General features: G+C 36.9%; 1 long non-coding RNA gene across 1 annotated transcript; it reads left to right on the top strand.

The window, feature by feature from the left end:
- The first annotated feature begins 754 nt into the window (after positions 1-754).
- Positions 755-5,299, top strand: LOC135289870 (uncharacterized). The gene is made up of 3 exons (XR_010352599.1): positions 755-1,117; positions 1,666-1,850; positions 2,502-5,299. It is a non-coding gene; the product is annotated as an uncharacterized LOC135289870 (long non-coding RNA).
- The last annotated feature ends 16,447 nt before the right edge of the window (positions 5,300-21,746 follow it).

The following is a 21,746-nucleotide window of genomic DNA, read 5'->3' as shown; positions in this document are numbered from 1 at the left end:
GTGGGTTGATTGTTTTCGCATTTTCTTTACGTGCCACAAGATGGCATCAACTAGTTTTTAATGGACAGAGACTCAGCTAAATAATTACTTTTGTAGTCCACAGATCTGGGAAAAGCACTAAAAGGCAGAAGCTGTACATTCTTTTCTAATAAAATGCAAAAGCTCTCAAAATACGTTCTGTATTTACCAATCTAACGGGAAGAATAATTTTAGTTAAATAAAATATTTGGAAATGTCTCTATGTAAACTGATTCTAAAAATGTGAGCAGAGGACCCTGATGCTGAAATTTATCAGACTTATACTGATTCAATAACATGTACTGCCCTAGCAGATAAGTCACTAGATATGGCTAAACATTCAAACGTAAATGTGGAGCAGAAAGGATCATCACAACATACTATCCTACTCCTCAGAAACTTCATCACAATTTTCAAAAGTGGTTTCAACTAAGGAATTTGAATTTGGTTCCAGATTTTCTGAAGCTGTGTGTTTGGACTCTGAATTTTCTATTAAAAGAAGTTTCTTTGGTTTATCTTCACTGTAATTTTCCTTCACACTTTCTTTAAATGGGTCTTTCTTAGGCTTTCAAAGAGCAGGAGCAATAGATATAAAGGAAAACTTTTGAAAATAACATCTGTCCCAAAGGTCATTTCTCTTAAGGGTGTATTAAGAAAGCAAGAATCATGCTGTAAGCATGTAAGTAATAAATTGCAAGAAAACAGCTGAAGGAGGAAGTAAATGCAAACACAGAAAGGAGAAGTGAAAGGAGTCTTGGAGGAACAGAAACTGTTTCCATTGATTTAAATAATTGCATTGGTATTTCAGAGTTTATCCAAACCTTGGAACTTGAGATTTCACTCTGAGAACACCCAAATTGTACTTTCCAAACTGTTGCAAAACATTGCCAAGAACTGACCATCCATGGCAGGTCTTTACTCAGTCTACAAAGATATAACAAAGAAAATACAATCTGTAACTGGCAAGTAAGATGTGTGGTATTCACATGCCCTCTGAATGGAGAGAAATTGTGAGACAAGCAGAGAAGAAGGAAAAACATAATTCTTATCTCTCTTGCTGTGCTGAAGTGGAATGCAATACAGAGATTATTTACCCAAGGTGAGGATATTTTGTTCTTTTGGCCTACCAGGGACAAGAAGTGTGTGTGTGTCAGACTGTCACAAGACAGTCACAAGAGAATCGAGGATGAGTGCAGTTCAGTGCAATTGTGAACAAGGGTGAGTGCAAAGCAGATGCACTTTAGATGCAACGCATATAGTATAGAATAATAATTATTTAGCCTTCTGATGAGACAAAGTCCTCCTTGTCATTTTCTCTCCCTCACACGTCTGAGCCACCTGCAGATGTAAGATGCAGATGTAAGATGCAGATGTAAGATGCAGAGTCGTTACTCACAATCTAAAAGGGAATCCTCTAGAAATGTCTTTATAAACTTTAAGGAGCATATTTTGGGGGCATGGGAAGGATTGTTATTGCTAATAATGAAACAAGACATCCAATGCCTGTTTTCAGAACAGTATATGCTATCTCATTAATATCCTTTAAAATTGCTAGAAGTTTTACAATTACATAATTTTGGGATCCTCTGCTTCTCTTCTCCTTATCTGTGCGAGACAGTGACTCTGGCTTTTTTGTCCTGTCAACAGCACTAATGAAGACTGAGCATATCTCATATAACAGCCAGCATTTCTTTGGTGGTGTAGAACTGAATGGGGCTCTTGGACTGCTACCAAGTACTGAGAGCTCTTAATTGTCTTACATCTTCTTAGACAAAACTAGGAATTACCAAGAATTGCACCATTCTCCTTACAGATATTTTCGTTGTTTACAGGTAAAATTTTTCATCATTATCATCATTGTTGTAGTTGTTATGGTTATCATTGTTATTGTTACTGCTAAAATTATTGTATGTTTTTAGTTAATCTCAGGTTAAGCCTAAAAGAGTATTAATGACTGCAAACAGGCTCCAGTTTGAGAAACCTGTAGTTCTGAACTCCAGCACCACCCCCTACTTTGGATATTACAGATTAAACGCAGGAAAGACTTCAAATAACAGATTTATCTACTGCACGGTATCTCAGTAAATGCCCTCAAAATCAGTATCCTGGATAAAGACAATAAAATAGCTCATGCTCAAAAGCGGAGTATTTATGGCTGATTCTGTATTTACTGAGGGAAAAAAGGCTAAGCATGAGAAGCAGGAGAAAAGAACACGCCCCTGGAGAAAAACACAAAATTCGGAAGGCTTTTGATGCCGGTGACTAACATAACTGTGTCATTTTCAGATAAACTAATGGACATATCTTGTAATTTTAGACAACCTTATATACTGACTATGCAGAATTACGTTTATTAACTGAGTATTCAGGCACTTACAAGTAACTCTGCATGAGCAAGCAAATGTACCTCTTAAAACTGTTTATACACTTGCGAACATGTAACTACAGCACTTCACCACTGCAATTTACGTTTTTCTTTTCAGCAAGTGACAAGGGATTCTAAGTGAGAATCAGAAATAGAAGATGGAAATTTGTCACGGCATGGCGGCTGTATGTCCCCGGCCCGGCCCCGCGACGGCAACAATAGGGGCATGACAGATCACCCTGGCAGACCCCGCAGAAATTCCAGCCATCAGCTGAGGATTCGGCACAGGGAGAAACAGAAAGCAGCATGTGTCCTGGGGTGGAACCGGGGAAAACTCCGCTACACAGCAAACTACCAGAGCACCACGTCCCAGGACGCTGACCCGACAGCAGGCACTAGCTTATAAACAGGGGCGGTCTTGGGGCAGGCTATAATTTTTAACCAATCGGGAGAGCTGGAGGTGGAACACAAGGCGGGGAAATACAATCTGTAAACCAATGGAGAATCTTAAGGGAGGGGAAAGGCTTAAGTAAAAAATAGCATTTCAAAGAATACAAAACTGACAGGGAAGGTTCTGGAGGAAAGGGCAGGCTTGGGGAAGGATTGACATCTGAGGAGGGGAGGAGCAGGGAAGGTTTTTGGGGAAGAAGGGTAGGAACAGGAGCGATTGACAACTTGTCAGGGAGTGGCTAGGCAACAAACAGGAGCGCTGACAGTTAACCGAGCTGAATAACAACGAGGGAGCGAGTGTAAATTTAGCAACATAAAATACGAAATGGGGAACCTGTGCCACTCCGAGAGCTGAGGGAGTAAAACACAGAGGGATTTCAAAACCACAAATTAAACAGTCAAAAAAAGCCAAATAAAGAAAACACACAACAGAAATTGATGGCTGATGATGTCCTGGATTCCTCTGGGAGAGAGTTAGTTTCTTCTTAGTAGCTGGTGTTTTGGATTCAGTATGACAATGAAGTTAATTACACACTAATGTTCTGGCTGTTATTAAGTAGTGCTAAGGACTTGTCAGTGTCTTATTTTCTGCCAGTGAGGAGCTGCACATGAAGCCAGGGAGAATAGCCGGGACAGGTGACCTGAACTGGCCAAAGGGATATTCCAATCATACAATGTCATGCCCAGTATACAAAATGGGGGAGTTACCCAGAAAGGAGGTCATGTAAGGACTTGAAGAGGGCAGTTCTCTGTCTCCGAAGTCCAGAGAAGCACTTTGCATAAGATAAGCCACCAGAAGAAACTTAAGGAATTTGCAAGAGGAAGATGCTAATTCCACACCTGAAAGACATGAGGTCTGGATAGCACATCCTGGTTAATGCATCCAGACAAATTACTCTGGCAAGCTGTGGGAAAGGAAGTAACTGCTCATATATATAGCACCTCAAGTTGTGGGAACAGCATGTACCACTACCCCATGGATTCCCAGAACATGTACTGTGTAAAGGTGGTACCCCCAGAAGAACAGCTCTGAGACCCCCAACACCAAAAAGCCTGGGGTGAAAAGGGACTAACAGCATGCAGCTGGATCCATGGGTGGTGATTATATTTTCTGATCTCTCTCTCTCTCCCTTCCCTGCACCAGTTTTTTCTATTTTTTCAATCTAACTCAAATTTACTGTTAATTAAGACTGTATTGACTTCAGCACATGGTCTTGTTTTCACCTTAATTCACGTAGAGGCATCTTTCATTAATCCATTCATAACACACTGATGGAGATTCAGAAATGGGTTGGACATCAGCAGGTGATGTGCAGTTGTATTGTGCATTGCTTGGTGGTTTTTTTTTTTTTGTCCTTGGATATAATTTCATTTCAATTGTTTCTGTCAAAGAAAGTAGTTAGAAAATGAAATAAATCATTGAACATGGCTACATCACTGTGACTGCTAACTAGACTATGCCTACAGGACGAAACACTTCCATATACTATTTGCTGCAAAGAGAGGCTTCTCTGCTTAAAATAGCAATAAAAAGTTCTGACACTTGACCTGAAAATAGCCTGAATGCTGCCTTTCTTTGCCAAAGATGTCATTTTCCTACTGTTATCAGCTCTGATCTACAGCTTTGCAGCATAGCTGCACACAGCCTCTTCCCATCTGCTTTAACTATTTAAAATGATTCACATGGATCTGCTTTATTATTTATGGAGGGCTAATGCTTAAGTGGCTTCAATAGAAATATGGACCCAATTCTGTTACAGATACATCCTATTAAGATTCCAGAACCTGTTCTCAATGGGATTTAACAGTTTGCTAAATATTTGTGTGTTTCCATGTGATTTATAGCTGTTTGTATTGTAATGTCTCTACTGAAACAGTTTCATTTTTCAAAATATTTTCATTTTATTCATAGACAAGCCTGGTATTCAAGAATCTGGGTCTTAGTTGTAGATAATATTACTAATTGTCTTATCTGAATAATTAAGTTTTACAACTGCCAGAAAAGATAGCTCTTCACAGGCATGCAAAGAACTGGGATGAAGACAGAAATATGGTCTGCTGATCTGTTCCTACTAATCTAATTATTCTCCTGAAGTATATGAATAAAAAAAATGGGTATCTGCCTCCCTTAGGCTTTCTACAAAAATCACTGAATCTTCATATATTCTGTAAATGTCAGTGACAATAGCCTGGCATTAAACAATCCTTTAAAAGGACTGAAAAAGAAAGATTTTAATAGAGCTGTAAGGGAAACACACACTGCCTCACTAGGAAAAATCTGAGAAGAGGGTTTGCAGGAATGTGGAACAATCTCCCTATGGATATGATCTTGCATTATTTACCTCATATGCTGCCAATTAAACTGAACAGATCTCTGATAAAAATATTTATGTGAAACTAGCTTTTTGGAGAATGTGCTTGCCATTTGGTTATTAATTCAGTGTGAGTTCTGCAGTCTGTGGTGGGCCTAGGTTCACATCTTTAGTATATAAGACTTCTCAATCACAATTTTGATGGCAAACAGTAAATCATATAAACTGACTTTCCTGGTTTTTACCCATTTGTATTGTATTAACTGTTCCTACTGCCAGAAATCCATGTTTAACATGAGTAAAGCCTGGAAATTTTTACTTCAAATAAACTGATGCTTGTTAATGCATGTCATTCAATTTGAAAGTACTGAAACTGTTTCTAATAGTTTTCAAAATAATTTTGCAGCTTCTTCTTCTTGAAGTCTTATAAATTTAGAAAATTTCAGTATTTGGAAGGAAAAAAACAAAATAACTGGAGGTAATATTTTCTGTTCTTATTGATGATAACTTTAAAAGACAAATACAAGATTTCCAGGAATCTACTAGCCTTGATTTTTCAGTTGCACTCTGACCTCTTTCATCATAGTGACAGTACAAAAGCCCTTTAAAATGGAAATAACCCGCAGGCTCAAAAGGTTCTTGATGTAAATGAAAATCAGGTTCAGTGGGTAGAAAGAACGCTGAAGGAAATTAATTCTCTAGTGAAGAAAGTAAAAATACATTCTCCTGAAATAAATGCTAATTACATAGTGGAGAGAAAGTCCAAATAGGACCCCGAATCTCAATGCACAGGAAGTCAAACACACACAGAGGAAAGCTGCATGTTAGTCTAAAACAGAAAAGGAGTTCCCTGCCTCCTGCCCACATCTGTTGATTTTACAACTGCAGACTTTGTTGTTGTTGTTGCATGTATTATTTTTTGTTTGTTGTGGGGTTTGTTTTTTGGGTTTTTTTTTGTTCCATACTTTATAAGGTGATTTTTCATTTCACAGAAGATCAAAATCTTATTCTAAATCATGTCTGAAAGAACTTGAACTACTATGCTAAGAGTATTCAACTCATTGAGGCATTGAATGCATTCCTGGCACACTGCTCGCATAACTGTAGCATACCAGACAAACTAATTAAGGACTCATAGTAAAGTCAAGATCTCTTTTTTCTTCAAGACTTTTTTTCCTTTCCATGAAAAGCCAGACCATAAAGCAAGCAGAAAGTGTTATTATTTATCTCTGTATTCACTGACTTTTGGGTTAAAAATGCAGTTCAGGATTAAGAAGAATGTATCATGAACTTTGTCAAGAGACTAAAGATTAATCAGCAAGTGTCCAAGAAAGCTCAGGATGAAAACAAGCACAAATTTCAGGAATTTCTTAAGGGATTGTTATTGTCAAGCAAATGACTATTTCTTGCAAATAAATCTGCCATCTTACATCTGAATTTGAATTGTATTACTACACAAGTGACCCCCGATGAAGGGGAGAGAAAATGGTGCATCTGACTCCATCATCAGAAGGCTAAGTAATTACTTTATTATTCTATACTATATACATTGCATCTAAACTGAATCTGCCTTGCACTCACCCTTGCTCACAACTGCACAGAACTTCACTCATCTCTGATTCTCTCATGACTGTTCTGTGAAAGTCTGACACACATATATTTCTTGGCCCTGGTAGGCCAAAGGAACAAAACATCCCCACTTTGGGTATACAATCTCCACTCTCGCACAACACAGGCACAGCAAGAAAGATAATTATGTTTTTCCTTCTTCTTTGCTTGTCTCACAGCCTCTTTCTGTTCAGAGGGCATGTCAATACCACAGAATTGTCCTTTTTGCATTAGCTGATATGCTTTGAATATTAGGCAATAATTCAATATTATCAATAACTGTTACAGAAACTAGGAATACTACAAAACTCAGTAATCTTGACATAAGGCAAAACAATCAGTATTTATCATCATGCTTGGTTTGTTTTGTTTTTTTGTTTTCTATAAGTGCATGAAAATATAATATCAACCTCTATAAAGGCCCTGGAAACAGACAAAAAAGCCTTGCTGAACTATGGTTTGGCAAATCTTGGCTTTTCAAATAAGAGAAAATTGTTAATGAAAGTTTGATTTCTGCTATGTGATTTAGCTGCTTGCATTCAAATACACATGTGGTTGGGGGGAGGTTTATCTCGGGTCATAGCAAAGACATTCAGAATGGTTTATTTAGGAAAATTTTCAAATCATTTAAAAAAGTAAATGTACAGTATCTTCCTAGCAGTAGCATTCTATAGTTCTGGAAAAGCCTTGGACTCTGCTCTCTCCTTGTGAAAAGAAATTATACAAAGAATTTTTCTGGAGGCCTATGGTATGCTTTTCCAACAGGCAAAAAATTTTATTTCTAGTTTGTTTTTATCATCTCCTTGGTGAGTTAAGCATGTGGTAAGCTACACACTATTTACCAGGAGTTACATACATCATCCTTGCAGCTGAAAAGGAAATTTGGCTGTATGAAAATAGTAATTTAGTAAAATAAGGCCTTTTAGTAATAAAAGGAGTGTTTCAGTATTACAATTTCCCATCTTATAGAAATACCACCTTTACCTATTCTTGTAACAGAAAGATTACTTAAGGTTAATAAGAAATTTAAAGAAAAATATCACCTTAGTCACCTGAAAGTTTCCTGATCAGACAGGTGCTTTAAAAAGTAATGCAACATAATATGAAATATTGGTTTATATGGTGTTTTGAGAGAGCTTGTAAATCCCTACTGCCAGACCTGGCTGACACTAAAGAACTGGTACTCTCACCCAGGAAAGGAGAGACCAGACAAACTGATTTCATCAACTGAGCAACCAGATGTCAGTGGTGAACTTGAAAATAAAGCTATGTTCTGTGCAATACATTTGTTGATGTGATACTTAAATCCACATTTGTGTAAGAACACACCCTTGTGATTCTATATCTTTATTGTGAACTCTGTGATACTTACTGCTCACGGAACTGGGGAGAAAGCCTCTCTCAGTAATCCAGGAATGAGAATGTTGCATTTCACTGCCAGTTTGAATCAAGCAGACTACAAATGAAGTTAGTTATAAAACTGTAATTGTTCTGTCTGTGACAGATGAAAGTAGTGATCTTACTTCTCCTTTCAAGCACATGACAGAAAACTTAACACAGTGAATGACAGCATACTCTTTAAGAAACAGAGGTGTTTGGAATATTTAATCCAAATGAGGAGAGTTTGCAGCCATTAAAATTTTTGTAGAAAATGTAGCAACCCAAATCCCCAGAGGAGCCTTATGTTGAGATATGCTCTCTTTGCTGGGTTATTAACAAATGTGTGAGGCTGGTGCAAATGAGTCACGCAGAGCTGCAGCAGATTTCTTAAATGTCTCATCACAGTATGTCTCAATATGGCCCTGTTGCAACTGCTAGGCACATAGAGACATAACCAGACAGCAACATCTGAATTTCAGCAGTAACTTTTAAAGCTTTAAAGGTTAATCAGTGTTTTCCACTCAGAAATTAAATAGAATCTGAACAACATATTTTATTGCAATGTAAAATGTTTCATTATGTAAAACTCAATATCCAGAAGACAATTGTTCAAACAGAACCACATCCATTTTTCATTATTTCCAGGAAAATAGTAAAAAATTACATTTTGATTACCTACAAAATACTCACTTTACTCAAACTGAATTTTCTTTGAGGTGCCTGCATTTTCAGAAAGGATGACATTTTGTTCACACAATTTATGAATCATTAAATAATCTTTTCAACATAAAGTAAAACTAAAACACAGCTCTTTCAAAGAACTGTTTTAGCATCCTCTCAGAATGGACATATGTAGAAAACTTATGAAACATGTAACACCTACCTTTGTCAGGAAGGTTAAACCACAGAATTTTCTTAAAATGTCAGTGTCATCCAAAACAGTCATTGATAGTCTCCTGCACTGAGGAACTCTACATGATACTATTCATCAACAGCTAATTTATTTTATTTTTTTTAATCTAGAGGATAGATTAGGCTATGACTAGCTTTACAAATATCAAGAGGAAAAAATAATTTTGTTATGCCTGCTAGAACAATATTCTGTCTCTTATCACATGCATTTTCTTGTATATATTTTTAAATTAAAATTTAAAATTAAAATAAATATATTTTCTTAATCCTCTTACAGGATCAAGACATGACTCTCTCAATTTTTTTTTATAAATACATAGCTGCATTTTGCAGATTTTTCTGATCGAGCTTATTAAGATAAATAATGTTTTAAACACAAAACATTAGTTAGCAGTTTTTGTGGAAGCATGACAGTACTGCAGAAATTATCAGAATCAGGAAATTAGAGAAAATCCTAAATTATAAAAATTAACTTGTCAGTTCAAAAAATATGAAAGCACTGGACCTATAACTAAAAGCATGAAAATTCAAATGTAAATAATGGTTAAAATGTGTCAGTTTTAATATTTGAAAAGTATGGTTCCACTCATGGAGGAAAGAAAGAAGAAAGAAATGGAGGAAAAAATTTTCCATATATACATTATTTACTAAGATCAATTTATTAAATGCTGTAAGTAAAACTAATAATTAGCTGAGAATTATTGCAGTTTTAATTCTCTTTCCAGTACAGCTATTTTTTAACACAATAAATCTAAGGAAAAGAAAGATAATATGACTTTAAATTAATTTAATTTGAGCACAGTGCGTACCAGAGTCAATTCATGTTGCCATGACAACAGACACTGGAAATTTAAACATCGAGTGACAGGCTGAATTCCCTGTAAAGAAGCTACTCTGCATTAAAATTATATACTAGTAAAACATTAAACAGATCTATATACAACCTATTTATGTTAAGCAGGCAGCTTGATTATAGCTTTTAAAGAATATAATTATTCAGGCACTAAGTTTATTATCTCCGTTTAAATTTCTCTGAGATTTAAAGAGCAACCTGAAGACCTGCAAGTAAAAAGATGCAGTAACCACGTAAGAGGGACCCTTGAAAGAAGATTATTTTTTTTTTTTTTAGGAATGCAATTGCATTATCTGTCTATCGTATATATTTTATTAAATTGCCTCTGCAAATATATCATCCCCCACACAAAATTAAGCCTGTAGGTTGTCTTTTGCATATTTATTACAAGAAAGTGTTTGAAAGCCCCAAAATGCATAAATATTTCTAACAAAGTTCTTTAACAATTTACAGAATTACTGGATTTGAGAATGAATATGTTGTGCTTGCACCCAGCAATTTTTATATAAACCAGCTTCATGTATTCTAAATCAGAATAATTTGTTGCATCTGGTCAAAATGTTTGAAGTCATAGACATAAATGAAATGGAGGGAAAAGCATTTTATTGTCAACTGGTTAAACTATCCAAGAAAAGGATACAGAAGATGTAGACAAGGAATGAAACTACCACCACGATTTATACTCTGAAAAATCTCCATTTGACTCTACATGGAGCAGAAGACACTGCTTTAGATCTGTTGGGCAGAATTCCTCCCACAACAACATTACTTTAATGGCTGTCATTTTAAAAAAATCATATTCTGAGAAAGCTGTATCTCTTTTTGAAAAAGAACTAATTGGCAATAATTCTAACCTAAGAGGATTTAATTAACTATTCCTGCTTTATGGTGTATTTGATTTGTACATTAATGACATGCAAACATTGCCAAGATTTATTTCTAAGTTTAATTTCCTTAGTATTCCTCAAAGTACTCTCTTTATCTACTGACACTCCCAGTCTTTTACCATCTGTGAGACTGCACAGGAAATTAAGACCATTGAAAAATCCATCCTGCAGAATTCCAAACATTTACAAAAATAATGATATTATCTTTCTCAATGTTGGCTTGTTAATATGTTCACAAATTGACCCACCTTAGTCATTGCTGAAGCACAACATCTGTATAAACACTGGCAGTCACTGTTGATCTCCAGTGCACTACCAAACTCTGCAACCTCCTTCCACCCATCCATCCCCTCTCCTTTTGGAGAGGGTACAATGGGGTTTGTGCTTTTGTACTCATGATTGCTCTGACATAGCACAGTTGTGCCTCCAGGTTGCTGGGTAGTTCAGCTGCAGAGCAGAAATTGTGAGAAGCCCCATGGGACACTGTCCCTGCTTCTCCTGGGAACTGCATCATGTTCTGGATAAAGACTCTGGCTTGAGCTCTCCTGCAGGTAACCCTGTGTTCTTGTGTCTGGTCATGCATGTCCCTGCACTCAGCTGTCTCCCACCCTGGACTGGAATCATTATTCTTGTCTAGTGGTCCTGCTTGGTGTCCCTGGCTGCTGCCACTGCTCCCTATGCCCCAACACTGTGGTGCTGCATCCTGTCTTCCCGCAGGCTCCACTGCCACCCCCAGCTTCAGCAGCACCCTCCTGGTGCTTCCTCCTGTCTTGCTTGCTGAACTGCTGATCTGAGCTTTTACTGTGAAAGTTTCCTGCCTGTTTAAAGCAGGAAACACTATTGTTTATTTACAGAGGATTTTGTAGCTGCATAAGGAAGAAATGAAACATGAACAAAACCATGACACAGTTACGAGATCCAGCTATCCAGCTGCATCATGTACATGCCAGGACATGCTTAGCTCAGGTGCCTTCCTAATGCCCATGAAGGACTCCAGGTGCTGTACCCAGTAACAACACAGCTACATCCGCACCTCCAAAATTAGAAACCCAGAATAATCGGCCTCCCAGCTATAATGAAGATTTGGAGCTTGCAGCCACTTTCACTGATCAGTCAAATTTTCATCTTCTTCCTTGAACAATGTGGAGAACAGTTTTGAGGCAAGACCTTTTCTTTTACCTTACCATGCCACTGTTGATACAATGTGGTGGGAATTTTTCAATATTTATGCATCCAGGATGAGTGAGTAACTGATTATCACTTTTCAGGGCTTTCAGTAGACAGCCCTTAAAGAGATCTTCTCACAGAGAAGAAGTGTTACGTGTTTGCAGTGACCTTTTGTGAATGCATTGAAAAGATGAGAAAATGGGAACATTTTGCCAGAAAAACAGGGCAGCTCTGGGCAGAAGCCAAAAGTAAGGCAGCAAATTGCCTGGAGTAGAAAACGTCTGGCATCCTTCAGTGCTTCTGCTGAAGGGGAGGTCAAGACTGGTAGAGTACCTGTGGGGATATGAGAGGGAAAGTAGAGCATCCCTTCAAAGAAACAGATTGGTCTAATTGTGTTCTAGGAAATAGACCAGAAACAGCAGTGAAAATAACCTCCATTTTCCACCATTCTATTCACCAATTCCTTCTCCTTTGTCTTCTGTCTTCCTTCCATGACCACTGTAGGTGAGGTCTGTCCACTCTGACCCATGTCCAGAAATGAAAAGCTGTCTTTGGCACCACTGAGAAGCCTCCAGAAAATAAGGACACATCTTCATCATCTCTAACATGCTGCAGAGAGGAAACTGACAGCACAGAGTATTCCAGCTTAATCTTACCAAACAACTGTCCTGTGTCTCACAAGTATGAAAGATTAAATTGTACAAACCATTGATGCATCTATTTTGCCCAGATTGATGCATCTATTTTGCCCAGGGCATGGATGAATGCCTCTGTTGGAGCTGAGTAAACTGAGTGCTACCACAGCCCTAGCTGGGAGTAAAGGGCACCATGGTCATCCCCAGCCCTGGGCTTTGGGCATCTCCCCAGGAATGGGGAAATCTCTGGAGAGTCTTAGCTCAGTGAGGCCCATTGACCAACAGGGGTGGGCTGTGTGGAGCCAGACAAGGTCCTTGCTGCATCATTGCTGGGGCAGAGGCTGTCAATTCTGAGACTGAGATGGAGTCCTGGGCTGAGGACTGTTGACAAGAGCCTCAGGGGAGCCAGGCAGGGACAGTCAAGGCTTTCAGTGCCCATGGTGATGCCTTAAGTTTTTAGCTTTTATATTTTTTCAGATCCTGTATTGCATTAGTGTATAACTCTGAACTCCATCTAGAATATTAGTAAGCTCTCTTCATTTTTGTCAGACATTACAGTAACAATGCCTTCTGCCTCAGGCCCTGGAAAGTATATACAAAAGTGCATTAGGTGGAATGCAAACGGGGAGATTATGACTTCATTACCTGAAGCTATAATGAGACAATTAACCTCTGATATGCAAAGAGACCAAACTTATCTGAGAAACTCACAACTGCCATCCATCTGGGGTATAGCCTCTGCAAGGTTTTTGCACTGTCTGAGGTGTATCTGTTGAAGGCCTTTAATAAATAACTTCTTTTTTCTTTTAACTCTGTCTAGCCTCTGTTCAAGGTAGCTACTCCAAGGCATCAATGGCATAAGTTACACAGCTTGTCATTCCAGAGGAAAATATGCAGCCAGTAAACATTGCTGTTACCTTCTTGCGATGAAAAACAAGGCTGATCAATGAATTTTACATCAATTTTTGCTTATATTTAAATATAACTGTTTTTTCATTACCCCTTCAAATATTCTTGAGGAAAATTTTTATAATTCAAGTTAAAATGTCCCCAACAAAAAAAATTCTGCTTCTCCTTCTCTAGAGGTATAACAGCCTATGAATATGCACTTTTGTTTTCATACAGGTTGAATTATTGAGGTTTCTGATGGGCTGTTGGGGGTCCATTCCGGCTAGCTATGGACCCTTGCCCACACGATAATTCATAGACGAAAGTAAAAGATTGAGAAGTGCTCTCCTCCACATGGGAAACATTCTCCTTTATTCCAAAACAGACACCAGATGGACAAAACCATGGGAGAAAGAGGGTGTTCCCTGGTGGCAGGGGACTTTTATACCCCCAGGGGAATGGGGACAGAGGGAGAGGTTCACAGACAATGGGATACCAGTGAGGAGTGGTGAGGGGAGGGGTAACCCAAGGAGGAGACCACCAGAGGGTAGTGGGGTGGGTGAGGTAAAGACCATGTGATGGGGGAAAGGGATAACAAGCCATGTGATATAACATAAGCTATACAGTACAATATAAAAACTACTCTGTGCAAAATCCCAATCACCCAGTGCAAAAGAACAACTAAATAAACTAGTGCACCACAACAATAGGTCATGGCTGAAATATCTTTCATTCTTTCTTTCAAAAATCTAGTCTCCCAATGCTTTTTATTTTTTAGTTACACTACAAACATTGCTATATAACTTCTTAGATTGTGCAGTGGATTCAGTTTTCTCTAGTAAGCTCACACTTTCCTATGTCTTAAAAAAATTAGCTAAGTCAATAAATTAACGTCGAAATTCTTCTTTTACTTTCAGATTATGAACAAGACTGCCTTTTGCCATGAGACTAACTTATGACATGAAATATCTCATAATAACATTAAATAGTACACAAAGAACAGCAGGGATGCATTTTAATTGAGATAAAGGAATGAGTTGAGTAATGTGGTAATAAAAATTGCATCTCAGAAATGAAACATCCAAATATCCATCAGCTGTTCCTGTGGTGTGTTTTCAAGGCGTATTTAGGAACAGTGAAACAATAAATCTTCTCTTACAATAAGTTACTTATAAGACTTTAAGAGATTTTGGGGCCCTTCCAGCTGTTTTGATTGCCAAATTTTTGAACTTCCTGTTCAACTTCTACTGGAATTGCTGAGTAAACCACAAACTTTATATTGATAAAACTGGGAAGTGGGTAGGGGGGTGGTGATGGTGTTATATATTTGAGATTCTTCAGCATAAATCAGCCCAAGCACATGAAGTCAAGTCATTATAAAATTAGCTCTATTACTTTTAAATGGAATGCATTTCTTTCTTCTGATATCCTAAGAGTTTTATATTTTCTGGTGTATAACAAAGAAACAAATCCTTGGGATGACTAAGAGACGAAACAGCTTTGGTGGCTCATCCTAGCTTAAGAATGAGCGTGTACAAACATAATAAAAGTATTTACTCAGTACAGATTTGGAGATCTACTTTACAGCAAAAGAAGTATACCACTCAAGGCAGGCCTGCATCAAATAATAATAGGACTGGCTTTTTTTCCCCTTTTCTATGACTGAAAGTAATGTGCATTATTTATTAATCGCTTCTTCTCTACAGAAATGCAGCCAGTTTTGGGACATAGCTGTAATTGAAATGTCTCTTGCAGTATTTTGAGAAGTAAAGGCATTTTCAGTGGAATGAAAAGCAAATAGTAAAAAAGATTGCAATAGCTTTAAAGTATATAAAGATATTTTCACAATATTTTTAATTTTTTAATAAATGGTGTGTTTTTCTGAGAGTAAAGTGATGTATTTGCTCAAAATCAAATATAAACTAGAGTAAGGAAGATTTTGGAGAAATAACTCTTTTTTTTTATAGACAATCAAAGATCATATGTCTTTATTTTACAGTTTTGCTTGATGCTACCCTGGCAATACTGCAGGCATCTATAGAAGAATCTGAGACAGAATTATGAATATTTTATTAAGACATGGAAGATGGCATAAAAAATTCACTTTCAAATTTTGTGATGCTTGTACTAAAATGCCTCATCAGCAGAAACTTCCTTTGTAGACATGTCTTACACTATATACAGCGCTGCACTTTAACTCATGATTAAGAGCAAATGCCTAAGATAACAGCATTTCTTAATCAGCCTGAAAACTTGCAATTAAGACAAGAATAATACTCCCTCCCGCACTTTTCCTAAGGCTTAATCTGCTGCATCTGAGGCACTTCCAGTGCCTGCAGGTGGCACATTTATTTTTCTAGGATATTGTTAAAACCAGCTAGTGGCATAGATTGTTGTCACAGGATAATTCAAAGTACTTCTGAGCAGTGTTTGTTGAATGTCAGGATGCTGATATCTAAGTGCAGAGACTGATGGCATTACAATGTTCAACTGAATTTTTGGATGACTAAGATGAAGAATGCATGTCACTAGTGAAATGGTGAATGAGCATTTACTATAGAAACCATGCAGAACTTAATACTGTTGATCTAAGCTTCCAAAATGACAAGAATATATTACAAGAACTTTGTAATATGTCCATGTAATTTTGGAAGCTTGCCTCCTTGTGAAAATTTAGGGCCTCTTCTGATTTTCTAGAATGTATTTCTGTTCTATTATAAATTTTGGTAGGGTGCTAAGAGTGAAATAAATGGCATGAACAAATCACCAGACATTAAATTAAATGAGTAAGCAGTGTTAGTCAATTCTCAAAAAATTCCTGACTTGTCCAATATGCACCTGACAATGAATGTTCATCCACTGTGTTTCTCTACTTAGGCATGCATGCACGTACAACAGAGAAGGCAGAAAAACAGTGTCAAACAAAACAAACTAAACCAACATCTATTACTTTATCAGAGAGTAGCAGCATTTCAGGTACAGATCTTGTAGTTCTCTGGTACAATGATTTACCCCGATAAATGTCACTGGCATAAAAGGTTTGTCAATTTAATTAGTTTATACAGAGGTAATGAGTTCCAGAGGAAAGAGTTTGTGCTGATATACCAGAGAAGTATCCTTAATAGAACCCAAAATGTGTTTTGATGGAGGGGACATCACAAGCATGTTTAAAAGGCATTAAGGCGTCTACCATTTGAAGTAATATGAGATAGTACCATAATAGTGATCCTTATAGAGCAGTCAGTATCTGTGTTTTAGAGACATAGTGAAAAATTTTGTTAATGAGTTAGAAAATACTAAATGCAGGTTTTGCATGTGCAAGAATGAGTGAATTAAAAAGAACTGAGACTAGAAGTCTTCCAAAATCACTGTCAATTTATTGTGACTGTATTAAATACCAACTTTATCATCTAGATTTTTTTGATTTTTACATGTCAGAATGGAAGGAGACACTAGCTGAAGTTACCCTCAGCATGCCATGAGTAATGGGAATGCAGCAATTTGGAGCTGTCCAGATGTTAGCTTGTCAAAAGAAGAATTAGGGGGAAAACAAGGTCTAGAACACCAATTTTTAATTTCTCTTCCACAGAGAGGAGGTAAAAAATTGTGAAGTCAGTTCTAGCTGAAGGGGAATTTTTTTAAATAGCTTACTCAGAAAGAAGGCTTGAAGTAATTAAGTTGAAAATAAACTCCAAACATTATGGAAGCCTTTAGCAAGTTTTATGTATTAATGCTAATTTGGATACATCTCTAGAAGCATGAGCTACAAGCAGACATCAGAATCAAAATTCCACTGGTAGGTTCACATTGTTGGGGAAAATGAAACACGAAAGCCTTATAAATATGATTGGCAAAAGATTTTGAGAATATGGAAACTATAAGTGAGATTGAAATGAAAGCAAGCTTTGAGATACCTTAGTTACTGAACAACTAGAAAACAATGGTATGGCCGGCTGAAGGTAATTCCCTTTTGATGAAACAATACCCTCTGCTTGCAGACAGGTCCAAGGGTCAGAGCAGACCCTACTAACTTGGTGGAAGGGGTCCAAAGAGTAGTTTTTAGGATTTAAAATGTAACACAGTATGGTAATGTAATGATTCTTATAGCCTGTATGTAAATGCTATAAGATTTGTATCTTGTACTAGATTGGTTAGTGAGAATTAGAATATTCAACAAGAAGAAGACTTATTGTATTGTAATGGGAACCTCGCTCTCTCTCCTCCTCTTTACCATGCTCTTGCCTTCTTTCTCTTTACCACTCTCTTTACCACTCTTTCTCTCTTTTGGGCCTGCTCCAAGCTGCGGCTGGCAGCTCCAAGCATGGCCCCTGCACCCACACCCATTGCAATAAGCCACAAATTCCAAGACCTGGCTTCAGAGATCTCTCATCTCCATCCATCCCAACCATCCTACCCCCGTCACTTCTACACACATCTTTTCAGATGCATGTCAGAATCACAATATTGAGTCTCAAAAAAGAAATACAAAATGCCAGAAGAAATGTGGTGGTGAAAATAGACACAGGCATAGAAGTCTCGAAGACTTTTTTCCATATTAGACATTCCAGTGATACCCCGCAACATATATCATCCTTGTATTGATGAACCACCTCTCCAGGGTACAAGATAATTCACTTTCCATACTGTATTATCAACAAGGAGCTAAGGTGTTCAGAGTTAGATGTGAATAAGGGTTTAAGATGCAGCTTAGTGTCCTGGCTCAAGGCTATATTGTGTTAGCGTTCATATTCAGAGATATAAATCCGATGAATGTTTCTCAGAAGGAATCAATTAAAAATTATATCCATTTGAAATAATGGAAACCTCACAATATCTGCCAATTCTGCTGCATTATATTCCTACACTTGAAACAGCACCAAAAATTAAAAGTTCACAGACAGAACTTTGGCTCCAACTCAGCAAAACACACCAAGAACATACTGCTTAACCATGATCTGATTCTGGAAATGAGGTTCTGACAAAATCACCTTATTGGCTTTCTACCTGTCAGTCAGCTGAAATATTACTTTGTTTTAGATCTATAACCTTTAGCGATTATGAATTACAAACAATTATCATAACAGTTTATGCTATGACATTGAATGCATGTATAATATGTCTAAGAACACCTTATAACAAAGAAAACTTAAAGAAATGTGTACAGTAGAAAGCTTGTATTTTAGCTGGTATTATAACAATGATGCCATTTCCAAAATGATTTTGTTTATCATCAGACTTCCTTTAGAGCATATAATGGGTACTTATATTTTGTCTGCATTTGTGACTGCCATTTCACAAGAATAGATGAATTCATGCTGTTGTATTTAAAGACTCAGTGAGATGCAGGAAAATAACAGTCAATTGCTCCAGGAACAATCTTGATGTATTAATGATCTGTGGAAATGCTAGTTTAAGATCTGGAACACACTTTTCAGTTCCAAACTTAATAAAAACCAAAGAATGTTAGAACTAATGTTTAAATTAGCTCATTATCTATTTGTGTCTTTAGTCTTGAAGATTTGTCCTTGACTGAATTTTAGTTTTATCCATTGTTTAAAAGCTCATGGTTTTGATTTACTCTTCAAGTAGTATACAGCATTTGTAGCCATGATATTTTCTGAAAAATCCTTTTGCCAGGATTTTCTCCTGAGGAGCTGAGGAGCCTCAGGAAAGAAATGTAAACAATTAACTATCTGCTGCTGTGGAATGCAACAGGTGCATCTATGATTGGTCCATGTGGTCCATGTTGGTTGTTTCTAATTAGTGGCCAATCACAGTCAGCTGGCTCAGACTCTCTGAGAGTCACGATCTTTTGTTATCATTCCACTACTCACCTGTTCTTCCTAGCTTCTGATGGATCCTTTTCTGTCCATACTTTTAGTATAGTTTTAGTATAGCATTTTAATATAATATATATCATAATATTATAAATCAGCCTTCTGAAACATGGAGTCAAGATTCTCCTCTCTTCCCATGTCCTGGCACCCTCGAACATCACCATACAGCATTCTCATGTTTATCCCACAAAATGGATGAAGTATTATTGTATTTCGTAGATGCACTATTTGCATAGTCTCAAGCATCACTTCTATGGAAAGTAAGCAGAAAAAAAAATAAAGCAGGGGATATGAGTAAATTATATTCTCAACAGCAAGAAAAAGGAATTATCATAGTTGCATGGCACTTTCCTCAAAGTAATACAAAGAAAAATGCTTTTTTAGAATAATTGAAAAAAAAGAGAAAATTTAGAACACGTAGAAATTTAAATTTGGACTTCCATATAGAACAAATTATATAGAACTAAAAATGGAAGATTAAATATTAAAATTAAATGGCAGGGAGCTGTGCTGGTTAGGAAGCGGACAATTTAATTTCTCCACAAGCATGAAAATCGAGCATGAATTAATTTGCTTCATGCTGTTTTCTTTTCTTTCCTTAATCACTGTTTACTATATAAAGTCACACCTCACATTCTTTGATTGTTTAATTTTAGCAGGATTTTTTTCATGGCACCATATGTAGAAATAAGCTTTATTTTGCATGTAATACATAAACATATTATTTTAGTCTTCAATATCAATAGGGCTATTTCATGTTTGAAGCAATATTATTCTAATATTTTATTTCCAGTAAATAATTTACCTACATTTTAATACGTTATCCAAGCCATAATGCAACATTGCGTTTCCAGAACTCCTACTTTCTTCAGATGATGCCTTGGATTTCTAATGAATAAATTAACTCCTAAAGAAAAACAGGAAAATCAGTTCACCTCAGTAAGATTAACCTCCACTAAGCTAGCAGGGCTAATTTTAGGGTGTGAATGAAGAAAACAAATAGGACTGGGTCATGTTTATTGGACAGAACTACAGAAACACTTTGATGGCTTTGGAAAGACTTCAGAAATATTTGGAGAATACTAGGGAAAAGTGATGGGGTTTCAGGTGGTAAGCACCCAGAGAGTCAGAAGTTTCAGTCTGTATATTCAAAAGACAATAATGTAACTGTTTTGGAGCACTTAAAGGAAGATCTGTAAGAATAGATTACATTTTGCCAGTATAGAGTGACCTTTCCTACTAAACCCAAGTGACCCAAACATGTTTACATGCAGTTTTCATTATTTCAATAACTAACTAAATTTAGAAGCATATATATATATATATATATATATATCTCACAATGAATTATCAACAAATAAAGTGAGAAATTACTTATGATAAATCATAAATTTAAACTAATTAGTATGGGTCATATACTAATTATTATATTTGGTTTCATAAACAAAAATTGACTAAAAAACTGTTGTAATGGCAGCAGTTTACGTATCAGCTCACACAGTATCACAGAATTTATTATATTCTTGAAACAGTATAAGAAAGTGAACCCTATGTATACAGAATATGATCCTATATTACTGAAGGGTTCTTGTAAATTCCCCCTTTTTGTCACTGGATAGCTTAATACAACCCAAACAGCAGAAAGGCTGGTCATCAAATTGGTCAGATAGAAATTTGTCATCATAATGTGAGGATAATTTTTTCATACAAATCATATCTGAGAGATTTTTATCACTGCCTGGAGACTTTAGCTATTTTTTTCTAGACCACTAGACATAAAATTATGGCTTTCCTTACATTGTTCTAACTTAAACAGCACCTGAGAAAATTTCCACTACCTCAAGTAGGTCTCAGTCAGTTCTGCTGTTAGTAATGTCAGAGAAAACTATTGTGTTTGACCTTCTCAAACCCCATCTCCCCCTCAACAGTAATGGAAAAGGACCTGCTTATAAGCATCCATTTTCCTGGCTTGCAGTCTGGAATCAACAGCTTGGAGGTGGGAGACGTTGATAATATGTGGAGGTAAAGGGGAAAAAACCTCCATGAACAACCAGAAAAATTGTATTAGGAATCCCCAAAAACAAAGTCAGATTCCTAGCTTCAAAAATCCCTCCTCCTAATTCTTTGTGAAAGAGAGAGGGAAAACAGCAGGAAGTTTCTTTGGCTCACCTGATAGTCTTGGAGCTAGCTAAATCAGCTAAGTCACATGGACTAGGATGTAAGTGGGGCGTAACTTCTTCAAATTCATGCCTCTCAGGTAACAAATGAGAGCAACATTTGCAACCTTCATAGCAACACATTGTTCATACATTTACAGCAATCTTGGGGCTTTTGCAAAGGTTGGATTTATCATAAAAGATGGCACTGAGATTCACTGAAGCAGGTTCCTGGTGGTTTTACACTTTGTCGCTGGATGTTACAAAAAATTTGACCT

Source organism: Passer domesticus, chromosome Z (assembly GCF_036417665.1).
Source record: "Passer domesticus isolate bPasDom1 chromosome Z, bPasDom1.hap1, whole genome shotgun sequence".
NCBI lineage: Eukaryota > Metazoa > Chordata > Aves > Passeriformes > Passeridae > Passer > Passer domesticus.
Note: the sequence above shows the minus strand (reverse complement) of the source record. Positions and strands in the feature narration are given on the sequence as shown.